Here is a 23,864-nt window from a genome sequence, read left to right on the forward strand (position 1 = left end):
TTCCTTCGCCCTCCTCTTACCCAGTCCACTCCCTCCAGTGGTCTACCAGCTCTCTCCACATGCGTCTTCCTTCGCCCTCCTCTTACCCAGTCCACTCCGTCCAGTGGTCTACCAGCTCTCTCCACATGCGTCTTCCTTCTCCCTCCTCTTACCCAGTCCACTCCGTCCAGTGGTCTACCAGCTCTCTCCACATGCGTCTTCCTTCTCCCTCCTCTTACCCAGTCCACTCCGTCCAGTGGTCTACCAGCTCTCTCCACATGCGTCTTCCTTCTCCCTCCTCTTACCCGGTCCACTCCGTCCAGTGGCCTACCAGCTCTCTCCACATGCGTCTTCCTTCTCCCTCCTCTTACCCAGTCCACTCCGTCCAGTGGTCTACCAGCTCTCTCCACATGCGTCTTCCTTCTCCCTCCTCTTACCCAGTCCACTCCGTCCAGTGGTCTACCAGCTCTCTCCACATGCGTCTTCCTTCTCCCTCCTCTTACCCAGTCCACTCCGTCCAGTGGTCTACCAGCTCTCTCCACATGCGTCTTCCTTCTCCCTCCTCTTACCCAGTCCACTCCGTCCAGTGGTCTACCAGCTCTCTCCACATGCGTCTTCCTTCTCCCTCCTCTTACCCAGTCCACTCCCTCCAGTGGTCTACCAGCTCTCTCCACATGCGTCTTCCTTCTCCCTCCTCTTACCCAGTCCACTCCGTCCAGTGGTCTACCAGCTCTCTCCACATGCGTCTTCCTTCTCCCTCCTCTTACCCAGTCCACTCCGTCCAGTGGTCTACCAGCTCTCTCCACATGCGTCTTCCTTCTCCCTCCTCTTACCCAGTCCACTCTGTCCAGTGGTCTACCAGCTCTCTCCACATGCGTCTTCCTTCTCCCTCCTCTTACCCAGTCCACTCTGTCCAGTGGTCTACCAGCTCTCTCCAAATGCGTCTTCCTTCTCCCTCCTCTTACCCAATCCACTCCCTCCAGTGGTCTACCAGCTCTCTCCACATGCGTCTTCCTTCTCCCTCCTCTTACCCAATCCACTCCGTCCAGTGGTCTACCAGCTCTCTCCACATGCGTCTTCCTTCTCCCTCCTCTTACCCAGTCCACTCCGTCCAGTGGTCTACCAGCTCTCTCCACATGCGTCTTCCTTCTCCCTCCTCTTACCCAGTCCACTCCCTCCAGTGGTCTACCAGCTCTCTCCACATGCGTCTTCCTTCTCCCTCCTCTTACCCAGTCCACTCCGTCCAGTGGTCTACCAGCTCTCTCCACATGCGTCTTCCTTCTCCCTCCTCTTACCCAGTCCACTCCCTCCAGTGGTCTACCAGCTCTCTCCACATGCGTCTTCCTTCTCCCTCCTCTTACCCAGTCCACTCCGTCCAGTGGTCTACCAGCTCTCTCCACATGCGTCTTCCTTCTCCCTCCTCTTACCCAGTCCACTCCCTCCAGTGGTCTACCAGCTCTCTCCACATGCGTCTTCCTTCTCCCTCCTCTTACCCAGTCCACTCCCTCCAGTGGTCTACCAGCTCTCTCCACATGCGTCTTCCTTCTCCCTCCTCTTACCCAGTCCACTCCGTCCAGTGGTCTACCAGCTCTCTCCACATGCGTCTTCCTTCGCCCTCCTCTTACCCACTCCACTCCATCCAGTGGTCTACCAGCTCTCTCCACATGCGTCTTCCTTCTCCCTCCTCTTACCCAGTCCACTCCGTCCAGTGGTCTACCAGCTCTCTCCACATGCGTCTTCCTTCTCCCTCCTCTTACCCAGTCCACTCCGTCCAGTGGTCTACCAGCTCTCTCCACATGCGTCTTCCTTCTCCCTCCTCTTACCCAGTCCACTCCGTCCAGTGGTCTACCAGCTCTCTCCACATGCGTCTTCCTTCTCCCTCCTCTTACCCAGTCTACTCCGTCCAGTGGTCTACCAGCTCTCTCCACATGCGTCTTCCTTCTCCCTCCTCTTACCCAGTCCACTCCCTCCAGTGGTCTACCAGCTCTCTCCACATGCGTCTTCCTTCTCCCTCCTCTTACCCAGTCCACTCCCTCCAGTGGTCTACCAGCTCTCTCCACATGCGTCTTCCTTCTCCCTCCTCTTACCCAGTCCACTCCCTCCAGTGGTCTACCAGCTCTCTCCACATGCGTCTTCCTTCTCCCTCCTCTTACCCAGTCCACTCCGTCCAGTGGTCTACCAGCTCTCTCCACATGCGTCTTCCTTCTCCCTCCTCTTACCCAGTCCACTCCCTCCAGTGGTCTACCAGCTCTCTCCACATGCGTCTTCCTTCTCCCTCCTCTTACCCAGTCCACTCCCTCCAGTGGTCTACCAGCTCTCTCCACATGCGTCTTCCTTCTCCCTCCTCTTACCCAGTCCACTCCCTCCAGTGGTCTACCAGCTCTCTCCACATGCGTCTTCCTTCTCCCTCCTCTTACCCAGTCCACTCCCTCCAGTGGTCTACCAGCTCTCTCCACATGCGTCTTCCTTCTCCCTCCTCTTCCCCAGTCCACTCCCTCCAGTGGTCTACCAGCTCTCTCCACATGCGTCTTCCTTCTCCCTCCTCTTACCCAGTCCACTCCCTCCAGTGGTCTACCAGCTCTCTCCACATGCGTCTTCCTTCTCCCTCCTCTTACCCAGTCCACTCCCTCCAGTGGTCTACCAGCTCTCTCCACATGCGTCTTCCTTCTCCCTCCTCTTACCCAGTCTACTCCGTCCAGTGGTCTACCAGCTCTCTCCACATGCGTCTTCCTTCTCCCTCCTCTTACCCAGTCCACTCCCTCCAGTGGTCTACCAGCTCTCTCCACATGCGTCTTCCTTCTCCCTCCTCTTACCCAGTCCACTCCGTCCAGTGGTCTACCAGCTCTCTCCACATGCGTCTTCCTTCTCCCTCCTCTTACCCAGTCCACTCCCTCCAGTGGTCTACCAGCTCTCTCCACATGCGTCTTCCTTCTCCCTCCTCTGACCCAGTCCACTCCGTCCAGTGGTCTACCAGCTCTCTCCACATGCGTCTTCCTTCTCCCTCCTCTTACCCAGTCCACTCCGTCCAGTGGTCTACCAGCTCTCTCCACATGCGTCTTCCTTCTCCTTCCTCTTACCCAGTCCACTCCGTCCAGTGGTCTACCAGCTCTCTCCACATGCGTCTTCCTTCTCCCTCCTCTTACCCAGTCCACTCCCTCCAGTGGTCTACCAGCTCTCTCCACATGCGTCTTCCTTCTCCCTCCTCTTACCCACTCCACTCCCTCCAGTGGTCTACCAGCTCTCTCCACATGCGTCTTCCTTCTCCCTCCTCTTACCCAGTCCACTCCCTCCAGTGGTCTACCAGCTCTCTCCACATGCGTCTTCCTTCTCCCTCCTCTTACCCAGTCCACTCCCTCCAGTGGTCTACCAGCTCTCTCCACATGCGTCTTCCTTCTCCCTCCTCTTACCCAGTCTACTCCGTCCAGTGGTCTACCAGCTCTCTCCACATGCGTCTTCCTTCTCCCTCCTCTTACCCAGTCCACTCCCTCCAGTGGTCTACCAGCTCTCTCCACATGCGTCTTCCTTCTCCCTCCTCTTACCCAGTCCACTCCGTCCAGTGGTCTACCAGCTCTCTCCACATGCGTCTTCCTTCTCCCTCCTCTTATCCAGTCCACTCCCTCCAGTGGTCTACCAGCTCTCTCCACATGCGTCTTCCTTCTCCCTCCTCTTACCCAGTCCACTCCCTCCAGTGGTCTACCAGCTCTCTCCACATGCGTCTTCCTTCTCCCTCCTCTTACCCAGTCCACTCCGTCCAGTGGTCTACCAGCTCTCTCCACATCCGTCTGACTTCTCCCTCCTCTTACCCAGTCCACTCCCTCCAGTGGTCTACCAGCTCTCTCCACATGCGTCTTCCTTCTCCCTCCTCTTACCCAGTCCACTCCCTCCAGTGGTCTACCAGCTCTCTCCACATGCGTCTTCCTTCTCCCTCCTCTTACCCAGTCCACTCCCTCCAGTGGTCTACCAGCTCTCTCCACATGCGTCTTCCTTCTCCCTCCTCTTACCCAGTCCACTCCCTCCAGTGGTCTACCAGCTCTCTCCACATGCGTCTTCCTTCTCCCTCCTCTTACCCAGTCTGCTCCGTCCAGTGGTCTACCAGCTCTCTCCACATGCGTCTTCCTTCTCCCTCCTCTTACCCAGTCCACTCCGTCCAGTGGCCTACCAGCTCTCTCCACATGCGTCTTCCTTCTCCCTCCTCTTACCCAGTCCACTCCGTCCAGTGGCCTACCAGCTCTCTCCACATGCGTCTTCCTTCTCCCTCCTCTTACCCAGTCCACTCCGTCCAGTGGCCTACCAGCTCTCTCCACATGCGTCTTCCTTCTCCCTCCTCTTACCCAGTCCACTCCCTCCAGTGGTCTACCAGCTCTCTCCACATGCGTCTTCCTTCTCCCTCCTCTTACCCAGTCCACTCCGTCCAGTGGCCTACCAGCTCGCTCCACATGCGTCTTCCTTCTCCCTCCTCTTACCCAGTCCACTCCGTCCAGTGGCCTACCAGCTCTCTCCACATGCGTCTTCCTTCTCCCTCCTCTTACCCAGTCCACTCCCTCCAGTGGCCTACCAGCTCTCTCCACATGCGTCTTCCTTCTCCCTCCTCTTACCCAGTCTACTCCGTCCAGTGGTCTACCAGCTCTCTCCACATGCGTCTTCCTTCTCCCTCCTCTTACCCAGTCCACTCCCTCCAGTGGTCTACCAGCTCTCTCCACATGCGTCTTCCTTCTCCCTCCTCTTACCCAGTCCACTCTGTCCAGTGGCCTACCAGCTCTCTCCACATGCGTCTTCCTTCTCCCTCCTCTTACCCAGTCCACTCCGTCCAGTGGCCTACCAGCTCTCTCCACATGTGTCTTCCTTCTCCCTCCTCTTACCCAGTCCACTCCGTCCAGTGGTCTACCAGCTCTCTCCACATGCGTCTTCCTTCTCCCTCCTCTTACCCAGTCCACTCCGTCCAGTGGTCTACCAGCTCTCTCCACATGCGTCTTCCTTCTCCCTCCCCTTACCCAGTCCACTCCGTCCAGTGGTCTACCAGCTCTCTCCACATGCGTCTTCCTTCTCCCTCCTCTTACCCAGTCCACTCCCTCCAGTGGTCTACCAGCTCTCTCCACATGCGTCTTCCTTCTCCCTCCTCTTACCCAGTCCACTCCGTCCAGTGGTCTACCAGCTCTCTCCACATGCGTCTTCCTTCTCCCTCCTCTTACCCAGTCTACTCCGTCCAGTGGCCTACCAGCTCTCTCCACATGCGTCTTCCTTCTCCCTCCTCTTACCCAGTCCACTCCGTCCAGTGGCCTACCAGCTCTCTCCACATGCGTCTTCCTTCTCCCTCCTCTTACCCAGTCTACTCCGTCCAGTGGTCTACCAGCTCTCTCCACATGCGTCTTCCTTCTCCCTCCCCTTACCCAGTCCACTCCGTCCAGTGGTCTACCAGCTCTCTCCACATGCGTCTTCCTTCTCCCTCCTCTTACCCAGTCCACTCCATCCAGTGGTCTACCAGCTCTCTCCACATGCGTCTTCCTTCTCCCTCCTCTTACCCAGTCCACTCCATCCAGTGGTCTACCAGCTCTCTCCACATGCGTCTTCCTTCTCCCTCCTCTTACCCAGTCCACTCCCTCCAGTGGCCTACCAGCTCTCTCCACATGCGTCTTCCTTCTCCCTCCTCTTACCCAGTCCACTCCGTCCAGTGGCCTACCAGCTCTCTCCACATGCGTCTTCCTTCTCCCTCCTCTTACCCAGTCTACTCCGTCCAGTGGTCTACCAGCTCTCTCCACATGCGTCTTCCTTCTCCCTCCTCTTACCCAGTCCACTCCGTCCAGTGGCCTACCAGCTCTCTCCACATGCGTCTTCCTTCTCCCTCCTCTTACCCAGTCCACTCCGTCCAGTGGTCTACCAGCTCTCTCCACATGCGTCTTCCTTCTCCCTCCTCTTACCCAGTCCACTCCATCCAGTGGTCTACCAGCTCTCTCCACATGCGTCTTCCTTCTCCCTCCTCTTACCCAGTCCACTCCCTCCAGTGGTCTACCAGCTCTCTCCACATGCGTCTTCCTTCGCCCTCCTCTTACCCAGTCCACTCCGTCCAGTGGTCTACCAGCTCTCTCCACATGCGTCTTCCTTCGCCCTCCTCTTAGCCAGTCCACTCCGTCCAGTGGTCTACCAGCTCTCTCCACATGCGTCTTCCTTCTCCCTCCTCTTACCCAGTCCACTCTGTCCAGTGGTCTACCAGCTCTCTCCACATGCGTCTTCCTTCTCCCTCCTCTTACCCAGTCCACTCCCTCCAGTGGCCTACCAGCTCTCTCCACATGCGTCTTCCTTCTCCCTCCTCTTACCCAGTCCACTCCGTCCAGTGGTCTACCAGCTCTCTCCACATGCGTCTTCCTTCTCCCTCCTCTTACCCAGTCTACTCCGTCCAGTGGTCTACCAGCTCTCTCCACATGCGTCTTCCTTCTCCCTCCTCTTACCCAGTCCACTCCCTCCAGTGGTCTACCAGCTCTCTCCACATGCGTCTTCCTTCTCCCTCCTCTTACCCAGTCCACTCCCTCCAGTGGTCTACCAGCTCTCTCCACATGCGTCTTCCTTCTCCCTCCTCTTACCCAGTCCACTCCCTCCAGTGGTCTACCAGCTCTCTCCACATGCGTCTTCCTTCTCCCTCCTCTTACCCAGTCCACTCCCTCCAGTGGTCTACCAGCTCTCTCCACATGCGTCTTCCTTCTCCCTCCTCTTACCCAGTCCACTCCCTCCAGTGGTCTACCAGCTCTCTCCACATGCGTCTTCCTTCGCCCTCCTCTTACCCAGTCCACTCCCTCCAGTGGTCTACCAGCTCTCTCCACATGCGTCTTCCTTCGCCCTCCTCTTACCCAGTCCACTCCCTCCAGTGGTCTACCAGCTCTCTCCACATGCGTCTTCCTTCTCCCTCCTCTTACCCAGTCCACTCCCTCCAGTGGTCTACCAGCTCTCTCCACATGCGTCTTCCTTCTCCCTCCTCTTACCCAGTCCACTCCCTCCAGTGGTCTACCAGCTCTCTCCACATGCGTCTTCCTTCTCCCTCCTCTTACCCAGTCCACTCTGTCCAGTGGTCTACCAGCTCTCTCCACATGCGTCTTCCTTCTCCCTCCTCTTACCCAGTCCACTCCCTCCAGTGGTCTACCAGCTCTCTCCACATGCGTCTTCCTTCTCCCTCCTCTTACCCAGTCCACTCCCTCCAGTGGTCTACCAGCTCTCTCCACATGCGTCTTCCTTCTCCCTCCTCTTACCCAGTCCACTCCCTCCAGTGGTCTACCAGCTCTCTCCACATGCGTCTTCCTTCTCCCTCCTCTTACCCACTCCACTCCCTCCAGTGGTCTACCAGCTCTCTCCACATGCGTCTTCCTTCTCCCTCCTCTTACCCAGTCCACTCCCTCCAGTGGTCTACCAGCTCTCTCCACATGCATCTTCCTTCTCCCTCCTCTTACCCACTCCACTCCCTCCAGTGGTCTACCAGCTCTCTCCACATGCGTCTTCCTTCTCCCTCCTCTTACCCAGTCCACTCCCTCCAGTGGTCTACCAGCTCTCTCCACATGCGTCTTCCTTCTCCCTCCTCTTACCCAGTCCACTCCCTCCAGTGGTCTACCAGCTCTCTCCTTACCCAGTCCACTCCATCCAGTGGTCTACCAGCTCTCTCCACATGCGTCTTCCTTCTCCCTCCTCTTACCCAGTCCACTCCCTCCAGTGGTCTACCAGCTCTCTCCACATGCGTCTTCCTTCTCCCTCCTCTTACCCAGTCTACTCCGTCCAGTGGTCTACCAGCTCTCTCCACATGCGTCTTCCTTCTCCCTCCTCTTACCCAGTCCACTCCATCCAGTGGTCTACCAGCTCTCTCCACATGCGTCTTCCTTCTCCCTCCTCTTACCCAGTCCACTCCCTCCAGTGGTCTACCAGCTCTCTCCACATGCGTCTTCCTTCGCCCTCCTCTTACCCAGTCCACTCCGTCCAGTGGTCTACCAGCTCTCTCCACATGCGTCTTCCTTCGCCCTCCTCTTACCCAGTCCACTCCGTCCAGTGGTCTACCAGCTCTCTCCACATGCGTCTTCCTTCTCCCTCCTCTTACCCAGTCCACTCCCTCCAGTGGCCTACCAGCTCTCTCCACATGCGTCTTCCTTCTCCCTCCTCTTACCCAGTCCACTCCGTCCAGTGGTCTACCAGCTCTCTCCACATGCGTCTTCCTTCTCCCTCCTCTTACCCAGTCCACTCCCTCCAGTGGCCTACCAGCTCTCTCCACATGCGTCTTCCTTCTCCCTCCTCTTATCCAGTCCACTCCGTCCAGTGGTCTACCAGCTCTCTCCACATGCGTCTTCCTTCTCCCTCCTCTTACCCAGTCCACTCCGTCCAGTGGTCTACCAGCTCTCTCCACATGCGTCTTCCTTCTCCCTCCTCTTACCCAGTCTACTCCGTCCAGTGGTCTACCAGCTCTCTCCACATGCGTCTTCCTTCTCCCTCCTCTTACCCAGTCCACTCCCTCCAGTGGTCTACCAGCTCTCTCCACATGCGTCTTCCTTCTCCCTCCTCTTACCCAGTCCACTCCCTCCAGTGGTCTACCAGCTCTCTCCACATGCGTCTTCCTTCTCCCTCCTCTTACCCAGTCCACTCCCTCCAGTGGTCTACCAGCTCTCTCCACATGCGTCTTCCTTCTCCCTCCTCTTACCCAGTCCACTCCCTCCAGTGGTCTACCAGCTCTCTCCACATGCGTCTTCCTTCTCCCTCCTCTTACCCAGTCCACTCCCTCCAGTGGTCTACCAGCTCTCTCCACATGCGTCTTCCTTCTCCCTCCTCTTACCCAGTCCACTCCCTCCAGTGGTCTACCAGCTCTCTCCACATGCGTCTTCCTTCTCCCTCCTCTTACCCAGTCCACTCCCTCCAGTGGTCTACCAGCTCTCTCCTTACCCAGTCCACTCCATCCAGTGGTCTACCAGCTCTCTCCACATGCGTCTTCCTTCTCCCTCCTCTTACCCAGTCCACTCCCTCCAGTGGTCTACCAGCTCTCTCCACATGCGTCTTCCTTCTCCCTCCTCTTACCCAGTCCACTCCCTCCAGTGGTCTACCAGCTCTCTCCACATGTGTCTTCCTTCTCCCTCCTCTTACCCAGTCCACTCCGTCCAGTGGCCTACCAGCTCTCTCCACATGCGTCTTCCTTCTCCCTCCTCTTACCCAGTCCACTCCGTCCAGTGGCCTACCAGCTCTCTCCACATGCGTCTTCCTTCTCCCTCCTCTTACCCAGTCCACTCCGTCCAGTGGTCTACCAGCTCTCTCCACATGTGTCTTCCTTCTCCCTCCTCTTACCCAGTCCACTCCCTCCAGTGGTCTACCAGCTCTCTCCACATGCGTCTTCCTTCTCCCTCCTCTTACCCAGTCCACTCCGTCCAGTGGCCTACCAGCTCTCTCCACATGCGTCTTCCTTCTCCCTCCTCTTACCCAGTCCACTCCGTCCAGTGGCCTACCAGCTCTCTCCACATGCGTCTTCCTTCTCCCTCCTCTTAACCAGTCCACTCCGTCCAGTGGTCTACCAGCTCTCTCCACATGCGTCTTCCTTCTCCCTCCTCTTACCCAGTCCACTCCCTCCAGTGGTCTACCAGCTCTCTCCACATGCGTCTTCCTTCTCCCTCCTCTTACCCAGTCCACTCCGTCCAGTGGTCTACCAGCTCTCTCCACATGCGTCTTCCTTCTCCCTCCTCTTACCCAGTCCACTCCGTCCAGTGGTCTACCAGCTCTCTCCACATGCGTCTTCCTTCTCCCTCCTCTTACCCAGTCCACTCCCTCCAGTGGTCTACCAGCTCTCTCCACATGCGTCTTCCTTCTCCCTCCTCTTACCCAGTCCACCGTCCAGTGGTCTACCAGCTCTCTCCACATGCGTCTTCCTTCTCCCTCCTCTTACCCAGTCCACTCCATCCAGTGGTCTACCAGCTCTCTCCACATGCGTCTTGCTTCTCCCTCCTCTTACCCAGTCCACTCCGTCCAGTGGTCTACCAGCTCTCTCCACATGCGTCTTCCTTCTCCCTCCTCTTACCCACTCCACTCACTCCAGTGGTCTACCAGCTCTCTCCACATGCGTCTTCCTTCTCCCTCCTCTTACCCAGTCCACTCCGTCCAGTGGTCTACCAGCTCTCTCCACATGCGTCTTCCTTCTCCCTCCTCTTACCCAGTCCACTCCGTCCAGTGGTCTACCAGCTCTCTCCACATGCGTCTTCCTTCTCCCTCCTCTTACCCAGTCCACTCCCTCCAGTGGTCTACCAGCTCTCTCCACATGCGTCTTCCTTCTCCCTCCTCTTACCCAGTCCACTCCCTCCAGTGGTCTACCAGCTCTCTCCACATGCGTCTTCCTTCTCCCTCCTCTTACCCACTCCACTCCATCCAGTGGTCTACCAGCTCTCTCCACATGCGTCTTCCTTCTCCCTCCTCTTACCCAGTCCACTCCGTCCAGTGGTCTACCAGCTCTCTCCACATGCGTCTTCCTTCTCCCTCCTCTTACCCACTCCACTCCATCCAGTGGTCTACCAGCTCTCTCCACATGCGTCTTCCTTCTCCCTCCTCTTACCCACTCCACTCCATCCAGTGGTCTACCAGCTCTCTCCACATGCGTCTTCCTTCTCCCTCCTCTTACCCACTCCACTCCATCCAGTGGTCTACCAGCTCTCTCCACATGCGTCTTCCTTCTCCCTCCTCTTACCCAGTCCACTCCGTCCAGTGGCCTACCAGCTCTCTCCACATGCGTCTTCCTTCTCCCTCCTCTTACCCAGTCCACTCCCTCCAGTGGTCTACCAGCTCTCTCCACATGCGTCTTCCTTCTCCCTCCTCTTACCCAGTCCACTCCGTCCAGTGGTCTACCAGCTCTCTCCACATGCGTCTTCCTTCTCCCTCCTCTTACCCAGTCCACTCCGTCCAGTGGTCTACCAGCTCTCTCCACATGCGTCTTCCTTCTCCCTCCTCTTACCCAGTCCACTCCGTCCAGTGGTCTACCAGCTCTCTCCACATGCGTCTTCCTTCTCCCTCCTCTTACCCAGTCCACTCCGTCCAGTGGTCTACCAGCTCTCTCCACATGCGTCTTCCTTCTCCCTCCTCTTACCCAGTCCACTCCGTCCAGTGGTCTACCAGCTCTCTCCACATGTGTCTTCCTTCTCCCTCCTTTTACCCGGTCCACTCCATCCAGTGGTCTACCAGCTCTCTCCACATGCGTCTTCCTTCTCCCTCCTCTTACCCGGTCCACTCCGTCCAGTGGCCTACCAGCTCTCTCCACATGCGTCTTCCTTCTCCCTCCTCTTACCCGGTCCACTCCGTCCAGTGGTCTACCAGCTCTCTCCACATGCGTCTTGCTTCTCCCTCCTCTTACCCAGTCCACTCCCTCCAGTGGCCTACCAGCTCTCTCCACATGCGTCTTCCTTCTCCTTCCTCTTACCCAGTCCACTCCGTCCAGTGGCCTACCAGCTCTCTCCACATGCGTCTTCCTTCTCCCTCCTCTTACCCAGTCCACTCCGTCCAGTGGTCTACCAGCTCTCTCCACATGCGTCTTCCTTCTCCCTCCTCTTACCCAGTCCACTCCGTCCAGTGGTCTACCAGCTCTCTCCACATGCGTCTTCCTTCTCCCTCCTCTTACCCAGTCCACTCCCTCCAGTGGCCTACCAGCTCTCTCCACATGCGTCTTCCTTCTCCCTCCTCTTACCCAGTCCACTCCGTCCAGTGGTCTACCAGCTCTCTCCACATGCGTCTTCCTTCTCCCTCCTCTTACCCAGTCCACTCCGTCCAGTGGCCTACCAGCTCTCTCCACATGCGTCTTCCTTCACCCTCCTCTTACCCAGTCCACTCCGTCCAGTGGTCTACCAGCTCTCTCCACATGCGTCTTCCTTCTCCCTCCTCTTACCCAGTCCACTCCGTCCAGTGGTCTACCAGCTCTCTCCACATGCGTCTTCCTTCTCCCTCCTCTTACCCAGTCCACTCCGTCCAGTGGTCTACCAGCTCTCTCCACATGCGTCTTCCTTCTCCCTCCTCTTACCCAGTCCACTCCGTCCAGTGGCCTACCAGCTCTCTCCACATGCGTCTTCCTTCTCCCTCCTCTTACCCAGTCCACTCCCTCCAGTGGCCTACCAGCTCTCTCCACATGCGTCTTCCTTCTCCCTCCTCTTACCCAGTCCACTCCCTCCAGTGGTCTACCAGCTCTCTCCACATGCGTCTTCCTTCTCCCTCCTCTTACCCAGTCCACTCCGTCCAGTGGTCTACCAGCTCTCTCCACATGCGTCTTCCTTCTCCCTCCTCTTACCCAGTCCACTCCGTCCAGTGGTCTACCAGCTCTCTCCACATGCGTCTTCCTTCTCCCTCCTCTTACCCAGTCCACTCCGTCCAGTGGCCTACCAGCTCTCTCCACATGCGTCTTCCTTCTCCCTCCTCTTACCCAGTCCACTCCGTCCAGTGGCCTACCAGCTCTCTCCACATGCGTCTTCCTTCTCCCTCCTCTTACCCAATCCACTCCGTCCAGTGGCCTACCAGCTCTCTCCACATGCGTCTTCCTTCTCCCTCCTCTTACCCAGTCCACTCCGTCCAGTGGTCTACCAGCTCTCTCCACATGCGTCTTCCTTCTCCCTCCTCTTACCCAGTCCACTCCGTCCAGTGGTCTACCAGCTCTCTCCACATGCGTCTTCCTTCTCCCTCCTCTTACCCAGTCCACTCCGTCCAGTGGTCTACCAGCTCTCTCCACATGCGTCTTCCTTCTCCCTCCTCTTACCCAGTCCACTCCCTCCAGTGGTCTACCAGCTCTCTCCACATGCGTCTTCCTTCTCCCTCCTCTTACCCACTCCACTCCGTCCAGTGGTCTACCAGCTCTCTCCACATGTGTCTTCCTTCTCCCTCCTCTTACCCAGTCCACTCCGTCCAGTGGTCTACCAGCTCTCTCCACATGCGTCTTCCTTTTCCCTCCTCTTACCCAGTCCACTCCGTCCAGTGGTCTACCAGCTCTCTCCACATGCGTCTTCCTTCTCCCTCCTCTTACCCAGTCCACTCCGTCCAGTGGTCTACCAGCTCTCTCCACATGCGTCTTCCTTCTCCCTCCTCTTACCCAGTCCACTCCGTCCAGTGGTCTACCAGCTCTCTCCACATGCGTCTTCCTTCTCCCTCCTCTTACCCAGTCCACTCCATCCAGTGGTCTACCAGCTCTCTCCACATGTGTCTTCCTTCTCCCTCCTCTTACCCAGTCCACTCCGTCCAGTGGTCTACCAGCTCTCTCCACATGCGTCTTCCTTCTCCCTCCTCTTACCCAGTCCACTCCGTCCAGTGGTCTACCAGCTCTCTCCACATGCGTCTTCCTTCTCCCTCCTCTTACCCAGTCCACTCCGTCCAGTGGTCTACCAGCTCTCTCCACATGCGTCTTCCTTTTCCCTCCTCTTACCCAGTCCACTCCGTCCAGTGGTCTACCAGCTCTCTCCACATGCGTCTTCCTTCTCCCTCCTCTTACCCAGTCCACTCCGTCCAGTGGTCTACCAGCTCTCTCCACATGCGTCTTCCTTCTCCCTCCTCTTACCCAGTCCACTCCGTCCAGTGGTCTACCAGCTCTCTCCACATGCGTCTTCCTTCTCCCTCCTCTTACCCAGTCCACTCCATCCAGTGGTCTACCAGCTCTCTCCACATGTGTCTTCCTTCTCCCTCCTCTTACCCAGTCCACTCCGTCCAGTGGTCTACCAGCTCTCTCCACATGCGTCTTCCTTCTCCCTCCTCTTACCCAGTCCACTCCGTCCAGTGGTCTACCAGCTCTCTCCACATGCGTCTTCCTTCTCCCTCCTCTTACCCAGTCCACTCCCTCCAGTGGTCTACCAGCTCTCTCCACATGCGTCTTCCTTCTCCCTCCTCTTACCCAGTCCACTCCCTCCAGTGGTCTACCAGCTCTCTCCACATGCGTCTTCCTTCTCCCTCCTCTTACCCAGTCCACTCCGTCCAGTGGTCTACCAGCTCTCTCCACATGTGTCTTCCTTCTCCCTCCTCTTACCCAGTCCACTCCGTCCAGTGGTCTACCAGCTCTCTCCACATGCGTCTTCCTTCTCCCTCCTCTTACCCAGTCCACTCCGTCCAGTGGTCTACCAGCTCTCTCCACATGCGTCTTCCTTCTCCCTCCTCTTACCCAGTCCACTCCGTCCAGTGGTCTACCAGCTCTCTCCACATGCGTCTTCCTTCTCCCTCCTCTTACCCAGTCCACTCCGTCCAGTGGTCTACCAGCTCTCTCCACATGCGTCTTCCTTCTCCCTCCTCTTACCCAGTCCACTCCCTCCAGTGGTCTACCAGCTCTCTCCACATGCGTCTTCCTTCGCCCTCCTCTTACCCAGTCCACTCCGTCCAGTGGTCTACCAGCTCTCTCCACATGCGTCTTCCTTCTCCCTCCTCTTACCCAGTCCACTCCGTCCAGTGGTCTACCAGCTCTCTCCACATGCGTCTTCCTTCTCCCTCCTCTTACCCAGTCCACTCCGTCCAGTGGCCTACCAGCTCTCTCCACATGCGTCTTCCTTCTCCCTCCTCTTACCCAGTCCACTCCGTCCAGTGGTCTACCAGCTCTCTCCACATGCGTCTTCCTTCTCCCTCCTCTTACCCAGTCCACTCCCTCCAGTGGTCTACCAGCTCTCTCCACATGCGTCTTCCTTCTCCCTCCTCTTACCCAGTCCACTCCCTCCAGTGGTCTACCAGCTCTCTCCACATGCGTCTTCCTTCTCCCTCCTCTTACCCAGTCCACTCCGTCCACTGGCCTACCAGCTCTCTCCACATGTGTCTTCCTTCTCCCTCCTCTTACCCAGTCCACTCCGTCCAGTGGCCTACCAGCTCTCTCCACATGCGTCTTCCTTCTCCCTCCTCTTACCCAGTCCACTCCGTCCAGTGGTCTACCAGCTCTCTCCACATGCGTCTTCCTTCTCCCTCCTCTTACCCAGTCCACTCCCTCCAGTGGTCTACCAGCTCTCTCCACATGCGTCTTCCTTCTCCCTCCTCTTACCCAGTCCACTCCGTCCAGTGGCCTACCAGCTCTCTCCACATGCGTCTTCCTTCTCCCTCCTCTTACCCAGTCCACTCCGTCCAGTGGCCTACCAGCTCTCTCCACATGCGTCTTCCTTCTCCCTCCTCTTACCCAGTCCACTCCCTCCAGTGGTCTACCAGCTCTCTCCACATGCGTCTTCCTTCTCCCTCCTCTTACCCAGTCCACTCCGTCCAGTGGTCTACCAGCTCTCTCCACATGCGTCTTCCTTCTCCCTCCTCTTACCCACTCCACTCCGTCCAGTGGCCTACCAGCTCTCTCCACATGCGTCTTCCTTCTCCCTCCTCTTACCCAGTCCACTCCGTCCAGTGGTCTACCAGCTCTCTCCACATGCGTCTTCCTTCTCCCTCCTCTTACCCAGTCCACTCCGTCCAGTGGTCTACCAGCTCTCTCCACATGCGTCTTCCTTCTCCCTCCTCTTACCCAGTCCACTCCGTCCAGTGGTCTACCAGCTCTCTCCACATGCGTCTTCCTTCTCCCTCCTCTTACCCAGTCTACTCCGTCCAGTGGTCTACCAGCTCTCTCCACATGCGTCTTCCTTCTCCCTCCTCTTACCCAGTCCACTCCGTCCAGTGGCCTACCAGCTCTCTCCACATGTGTCTTCCTTCTCCCTCCTCTTACCCAGTCCACTCCGTCCAGTGGTCTACCAGCTCTCTCCACATGCGTCTTCCTTCTCCCTCCTCTTACCCAGTCCACTCCGTCCAGTGGTCTACCAGCTCTCTCCACATGCGTCTTCCTTCTCCCTCCTCTGACCCAGTCCACTCCGTCCAGTTGTCTACCAGCTCTCTCCACATGCGTCTTCCTTCTCCCTCCTCTTACCCAGTCCACTCCGTCCAGTGGTCTACCAGCTCTCTCCACATGCGTCTTCCTTCTCCCTCCTCTTACCCAGTCCACTCCGTCCAGTGGTCTACCAGCTCTCTCCACATGCGTCTTCCTTCTCCCTCCTCTTACCCAGTCCACTCCGTCCAGTGGTCTACCAGCTCTCTCCACATGCGTCTTCCTTCTCCCTCCTCTTACCCAGTCCACTCCGTCCAGTGGTCTACCAGCTCTCTCCACATGCGTCTTCCTTCTCCCTCCTCTTACACAGTCCACTCCGTCCAGTGGCCTACCAGCTCTCTCCACATGCGTCTTCCTTCTCCCTCCTCTTACCCAGTCCACTCCGTCCAGTGGTCTACCAGCTCTCTCCACATGCGTCTTCCTTCTCCCTCCTCTTACCCAGTCCACTCCGTCCAGTGGTCTACCAGCTCTCTCCACATGCGTCTTCCTTCTCCCTCCTCTTACCCAGTCCACTCCGTCCAGTGGTCTACCAGCTCTCTCCACATGCGTCTTCCTTCTCCCTCCTCTTACCCAGTCCACTCCGTCCAGTGGTCTACCAGCTCTCTCCACATGCGTCTTCCTTCTCCCTCCTCTTACCCAGTCCACTCCGTCCAGTGGCCTACCAGCTCTCTCCACATGCGTCTTCCTTCTCCCTCCTCTTACCCAGTCCACTCCCTCCAGTGGTCTACCAGCTCTCTCCACATGCGTCTTCCTTCTCCCTCCTCTTACCCAGTCCACTCCCTCCAGTGGTCTACCAGCTCTCTCCACATGCGTCTTCCTTCTCCCTCCTCTTACCCAGTCCACTCCCTCCAGTGGTCTACCAGCTCTCTCCACATGCGTCTTCCTTCTCCCTCCTCTTACCCAGTCCACTCCCTCCAGTGGTCTACCAGCTCTCTCCACATGCGTCTTCCTTCTCCCTCCTCTTACCCAGTCCACTCCGTCCAGTGGTCTACCAGCTCTCTCCACATGCGTCTTCCTTCTCCCTCCTCTTACCCAGTCCACTCCGTCCAGTGGTCTACCAGCTCTCTCCACATGCGTCTTCCTTCTCCCTCCTCTTACCCAGTCCACTCCGTCCAGTGGTCTACCAGCTCTCTCCACATGCGTCTTCCTTCTCCCTCCTCTTACCCAGTCCACTCCGTCCAGTGGTCTACCAGCTCTCTCCACATGCGTCTTCCTTCTCCCTCCTCTTACCCAGTCCACTCCGTCCAGTGGTCTACCAGCTCTCTCCACATGCGTCTTCCTTCTCCCTCCTCTTACCCAGTCCACTCCGTCCAGTGGTCTACCAGCTCTCTCCTTACCCAGTCCACTCCATCCAGTGGTCTACCAGCTCTCTCCACATGCGTCTTCCTTCTCCCTCCTCTTACCCAGTCCACTCCGTCCAGTGGCCTACCAGCTCTCTCCACATGCATCTTCCTTCTCCCTCCTCTTACCAACCAAAGACAGCGAAAATCCCTCTTCCAGACCCCAAGAAAGAACAACATTCCTCTCGTTGGATAGTACCCACATTCATAAGCCCCGTTATCTCCAGTCATAACCCAAACATTGCTGCTACAGAGAAACCATTACGTTAGCAGTGAAACATTGCAGAGCGTTACAGTGGAAAAGAAGGCAAATAATAAAAAGGAAGTAAATAAGTAATACAGAAAATGGGAGCTGTAAACTCTTTGAAAGTGAGTCATTAGGGTGTGGAATCAGTTCAGATTTGAGGTGAGTGAAGTTATCCAAGCTGGTTCAGGAGCCTGATGGTTATAGGGTAATAACTGTTCCTGAACCTGGTGGTGAGGAACCTAAGGCTCTTATAGCTCCTGCCCTATGGAAGTAGTGAGAAGAGAGTGTGGCCTGGATGGTGGGGTTCCAACACCTATAGTCAGACATTACGGGTCACGGAACCTGTTCCCATTCTGTACGGTTCCATGTTGTAAAAGAGGTCACACATGACAGAATCTGATCATTAAGAAAGGTGATTAGTGGAACCAGATGATGGAGGGATGGTGGGCAGATGGAACATAGGGTAAGGGAATAGGAGACCCAGTGGGTAAAATGTCTGGGCAATACGCTGAAAGAAATAGGCAGGGGAACAAAACTGGTAATGGTGGCTTGGGGATAGGAGAGGGGTGCAGTGTTGTGTTGGGAGAATGCAGATGGGCCAAAGACTGGGACCTCACAGCATCTCAGAAAAGATTCAGTATGGCTGAGCCTGTACCTCTTTTGTATGAGACAAATCTTGCCCCTCTCATTACAGCTCTGTAGATCCTTTCCTTTTAAGTAGCCCTGCTATGGCTGAGTCTGCCTCCACTTCTCCACCAACAACACAGTCCAGACCATTACCTTTCTGCTACTGAGAACATTTCTACTTCAAGATCTTCATGATGTAAGTGCCTCTCTTAGATTCCGCTTTCCATCAACTCCCAATATTCCAAGAAGATCAACTCCTCCACCCAGTCCTCAGAACTGAAGCCCGATAAAGGCAATGGGAACATACTTGTCCGCCGGATCTGAGGAAAGTTTATAAGGTAAGGAGGAGTCACAGCAAGTGAGCTTCCAGCCAGAAACACATTAACCAATCCACTACAGCCTGCCCTAAAATCGGATTAGCTTTATTTGTCACACGTACATCGAAAGATGCAAACACATGGTGAAATACATCGTTTGTGTCAACAGCTAGCACAGTCTGAGGGTTGTGCTGGATCCCACATTGGGGATCCTGGCCTTATAAATACAGGCATACAGTCCTAAGGTTAGGCAGATAGTTTGGCAAGGATTAGCTTGTCACAATGTACATTGAAACATACTGTTCAGTAAAACAACGACCAATGCAGGTCCGTGAATTTTGCTGGGGACAGCCCACAAGTGTCACCGTGCCTCCAGTGCCAACATAACATGTCCACAACTTAGTAATTCCAACCCCTTTGTCTTTCGAGACTGGACCACCAGGAGGAAATCCATGTGGTCACATTGAGAACATCCAGACAGTGGCAGGAGGGAACCCGGGTCGCTGGTGCTGAAAAGCTTTATGCTAACCACTACGTAATCATACCACCAGCACAGTATCTGCTGGCTTTACCAATAATGCCCGTTTTAAAAATGCAAGTCTCCAGAAGTAAAGGAGCAAGAGGAGAGCAATGGTTAGCGAACACTCATAAAAACAATTATGGTGACATGGTAGTAACCAAGCATCAAGCATTGGTAAGATTATGTTTTGGTCTTGTTATGTTACATTTTAGAAACAGCTTCCCTCTGCCATCAGATTTCTAAGTGGTCTATGAACACTACCTCACTATTCCTCTTTAGCATTGTTTGTTTATGTTTATGATTGATATGAGGCAACCACAACCACAACACTCAATCAGGAAATAGTATCAGAAAAGCGATTCCAGCTATCAGACGTTATAATCACTCTGTCAGGGTTCGAAGGCACGGAACGTACATATTCACGTACCCAGCCACTGCAGGTGGAATTCCAGGGGAGCCAGTGTGAGGTTTCATTTACAGTCACCACCAGACGGGGGTGTAATCTAGCAGGGAGAGACTTGCTCTGTCTGTTGGAAGTCGAGATTCTTTGCACAGACAATGCTGTCACCCTTGACAGGTGAATAACCGGCAGCTTCCCCAGTTTCCGACCCCCAAGTGGAGGGCATTTAATTTGGACTCCACTCCTTCTGCCAGCAGCCGACCCTCATGTGACTCTGTGCTTTAACCCTACGGGGTGCGCCACTGAGGAAAGCCAATATTATGCACCCCTCGACGGACAGAAGTTCCCAGTCACAGTGATTAGACAGGTTAAAGGAAGAGACGGTATTGCATTACTGGCCGAATTTCCAGATTTCCTTTGGCGACAGACAGAACTGGTAGTTCCGCATACCACCATTAGGGTTTGCACTGGGTTCAAGCCAAAGAGCCCAGGGTTCCTGGCCTACACCCTAACGAAACAAGCCTCCAGCACCGAGGGAGACTGGCAAGACTTGGCCGCGGGACTAGTCCAATACGGGAAGGAGTCTGAGATGAAGACAGGATATCTGGTAAGACAACCTTTTAATAGTGTCCAATCCCAAGATGCTGTACCCCATCTCTGTGTAATTTCAGGCCAGGAAGTCTGTCGCACCAACTGTCTCCGTCTGGATCACCATGAAAGAAGGACAGACTCTCCCATCCATTTAGCAATATCCCCTCAATCCCGAGGCAGCGTTTTATAAGGAAGCTCCTTTGTGGATCCAGCAGGAAAACGATGTTCTGACTATGCGATAGTGATGGACAGTGAAGTAAATGAGCAGGCCTCTTTTGAAGCAGCTGTCTCCGCCCAGAAGGCTGAGCTATTTGCTATGACTCATCCCTGTATCCCAGCAACAGACTAAAGTGGGAACATTTACACAGACTCCCGTTATACATTTGGAATTGTACATGACTACAGGGCTCTCTGAGAACATGGGGATTCCTGACTTCCTCTGGCCACCCCATTAGTAATGCCACCTTTGTAAACAACTTACTCACTGCTCTACAGCTACCTCGAGTTTTGTTCTTCTCAGGGGGACGCCTCTGAGGAGTAGTGAAAACTGTGGTCCCAGATGGGGTGCCCGAAAGACCCCAACCTAGGTTTTTGGATCACCCCAGTGGGACAGGTTTGTGTTCCTACACAGTTTTTACCAATATTGGTCGATTAGATACATAATTGTACACACCTGGGAAAGGAGGTAATGGTTGGTAACCTGTACCCTGCACACTGGGCACGACTCCCTTGCCAGGTGGACCTTTTTGTGTCTACAAGTTGATTTTATTGAATTGCCTAGAGTACATTGCTATAGATACTGCTTAGATATTATAGATGTGTTTAGTAGATGGGTTGAAGCTGTTCCAACTACCAATAATACTGTTATGACTGTTGTGAAGGTATTATTACGGGAAATACTTCCCAGGTACGGCCTGGCAGAGATGCTGAGCTCTGACAATGACCCACACTTCGTGATGAAAGTAAACAAAGGCATACGTAACGAACTAGCTATCAAGCAACAATTCCACTGTGTACACCACCCACGGGCCGCTGGCACAGTGGAGAAAGCCAATGGCACTCTGAAGAGTAAATTGGCCAAACTAACAGAGGAGACTGGACTCGGTTGAAGGTTCTACCGTCACCCAGTTCCACATGAGGGTTACCCCACAGGGGAAAACAGGTTTGTCATCAGCTGAAATCATTTATGTACGGCCCATGAAGACACCCTGGGGACTAAGATCTTGTGTACCATTGCTCCCAGAAAGTCTACCAGCAAAATTGGATATTCATACCCAAGGGGAAGACGTGGGGAAATATATATGCCAACTAACCAAAATTTTCCAAGCATACATTCACAAGTACGACAGGCTTACAAGGAAGAGAACTACTCTGCAGAGAGGGGTGACTATCCCACCATGGAACCTGGGATATTTTTTCCTGACAAACAATCTTTGGCTCCAGCCTGTCTTGTGTGGGGGTATCTGGATGGATATATCTGTGGTGTAAGGGGAATTGTTAGTCAGTTAGTGGATTGGGTGGGAACAGTCACAGACTGTTCCTGTTTGAGCGACTAACTAAGTAAGCCCCGGGTGCTTGGAATAAAGAGTTTGTACCGTACGGTCTCTGAGTGACTTTATCCGGATTCGACTTCCACAGAATAGGAGTGGTTTTAAAGGGCTGGGCTGCTGGAAGCTCATTACCAGACCTGCAGTGATTGCAACTGGGTCTGACAGAGGCATAACTGGTTGTTCTGGGCACATTACTTGACAGATAGACCTCAGTATGTGTGGTTGGGAGACTGTAGGTCTGACACGGTGGTCAGCAGCACAGGAGCGCCGCAGGGAACCGTACTCTCTCCGGTCCTGTTCACCCTGTACACATCAGACTTCCAATATAACTCGGAGTCCTGCCATGTGCAGAAGTTCGCTGATGACACGGCCATAGTGGGATGTGTCAGGAATGGACAGGAGGAGGAGTATAGGAAACTGATACAGGACTTTGTGATATGGTGCAACTCAAACTACCTGCGTCTCAATATCAACAAGACCAAGGAGATGGTGGTGGACTTTAGGAGATCTAGGCCTCATATGGAGCCAGTGATCATTAATGGAGAATGTGTGGAGCAGGTTAAGACCTACAAGTATCTGGGAGTACAGTTAGATGAGAAGCTAGACTGGACTGCCAACACAGATGCCTTGTGCAGGAAGTCACAGAGTCGACTGTACTTCCTTAGAAGGTTGGCGTCATTCAATGTCTGTAGTGAGATGCTGAAGATGTTCTATAGGTCAGTTGTGGAGAGCGCCCTCTTCTTTGTGGTGGCGTGTTGGGGAGGAAGCATTAAGAAGAGGGACGCCTCACGTCTTAATAAGCTGGTAAGGAAGGCGGGCTCTGTCGTGGGCAAAGTACTGGAGAGTTTAACATCGGTAGCTGAGCGAAGGGCGCTGAGTAGGCTACGGTCAATTATGGAAAACCCTGAACATCCTCTACATAGCACCATCCAGAGACAGAGAAGCAGTTTCAGCGACAGCTTACTATCGATGCAATGCTCCTCAGACAGGATGAAGAGGTCAATACTCCCCAATGCCATTAGGCTTTACAATTCAACCGACAGGACTTAAGAACTTTTAAAAAGCTATTATTAATGCTTTTTGAGAGAGTGATTTAGATGCATATCATATTTTTACTGAGTTAAGTATTGTATGTAATTAGTTTTGCTACAACAAGTGTATGGGACATTGGAAAAAAATGTTGAATTTCCCCATGGGGATGAATAAAGTATCTATCTATCTATCTATCATTCAGTCTCACTCCAACTATATCCCACCTTCCCTTATACAGGTATGTAATGTCTAAAGGATCAGTGTTTGAGTAAATGAGACTCACCAAACTTTCTCCTGACTGAATCAATGGAATCTCCGAGTATCTTGAGGCAGAGCTGTTCTCTCCAGTTAATGTTCTCAGTCCTCAGGCTGGTTCATTTGTTGCTGTTCCCTCGTCTTCAGCCGTGGTTTGCTTCTAGTTGGGGTTTTTCTTCCAATAAACCTCTCACCGCAGGTCTAACTTTAACCAGGGAGATAATGAAACACAATAACAATAAAAAGGAGAACCAAACATTTCTAGTTAATGTTACTAAGAACAAAACGTTGAAGGCTGATATAACGATCTCAGTAAACATTTTTTTATTGTCACTCACACATCACAAAACAATATGGGATAAGGAGGAGCCATCATTCAGTCAGGAACAGAATTAGGTGATTCGATCCATCTGGTCTGCCCCACCATTTAACCACAGCTGATTTTTATTCCAACACCATATTCCTGCCTTCCTCCTGTAACCCTGAGCTACTCAGCAATCATGAATATATTAATCTCTGTCATAAATATACCCAAATGGCAGCTTCAACCAACCTCTGCGGCAACAAATTCCACAGATCAGACATCTTCTGGCCAAATTTTTTTCTCCACTCAGTTTTAAAGGGAAGCTTCTTTATTCCGAGACTTTGCTGTCAGATCACAGTCTAATGGAAACATCCTCTCCATGTCCACTGTATCCAGGCTTTTCAGCATTTGGTAGGTTTACTTAACCATACATCCCCCACCACCCCCACCGTCCCTCTGAACTCCATTGAGCACAGGTCCAAAACAATCAAATGCTCCTCATACATAACGCCGAACATTCCTGAGATTATTCTTATAAACCTTGTTCACAACAACTGTACTGAACACATTTCTAGGAATAACAAACTAATTGGCACCAGGGTAATTTGCAGGGAAAAGTTGTGGTTACTTCATTGTTCAACTGTCACAGAGTGAGCCATTTCCACTTCCACATTAAAAACGGTACATTTCAGGAAACATAAACCAATCCAGAGTGAATGTAATAAAAAGAAATTGGAATTACCAAACTGCTCAGCATGTAAGGAACAGCTATGGGGAGAGGAACAATCTTTATAATTCAGGTTAGTAACATTTTGTCAGGATGACTTCAAAAATTTTCAGTTTTTAGTGCAGATCTCCAGCAACTTGAGATTCTGCCCGATTTCCACCCTTCCACAAAATGCGAGTGACTTTAAA

The 23,864-nt window shown here is 54.1% G+C and overlaps 2 protein-coding genes across 2 annotated transcripts in view; one reads left to right on the forward strand and one right to left on the reverse strand.

The window, feature by feature from the left end:
• The window catches only part of LOC140720955 (NACHT, LRR and PYD domains-containing protein 3-like), a 320,684-nt gene that overhangs the window by 292,556 nt on the left and 4,264 nt on the right, over positions 1-23,864 (reverse strand). Inside the window, exon 3 of the mRNA XM_073035817.1 lies at positions 22,674-22,850. The gene's annotated coding sequence lies outside the window, so the exon portion shown is untranslated. The remainder of the gene's footprint in view (positions 1-22,673; positions 22,851-23,864) is intronic.
• The window catches only part of LOC140720891 (NACHT, LRR and PYD domains-containing protein 3-like), a 1,078,849-nt gene that overhangs the window by 106,684 nt on the left and 948,301 nt on the right, over positions 1-23,864 (forward strand). The window lies entirely within an intron of this gene.

This window comes from Hemitrygon akajei, unplaced genomic scaffold (genome assembly GCF_048418815.1).
Source record: "Hemitrygon akajei unplaced genomic scaffold, sHemAka1.3 Scf000048, whole genome shotgun sequence".
Lineage (NCBI taxonomy): Eukaryota > Metazoa > Chordata > Chondrichthyes > Myliobatiformes > Dasyatidae > Hemitrygon > Hemitrygon akajei.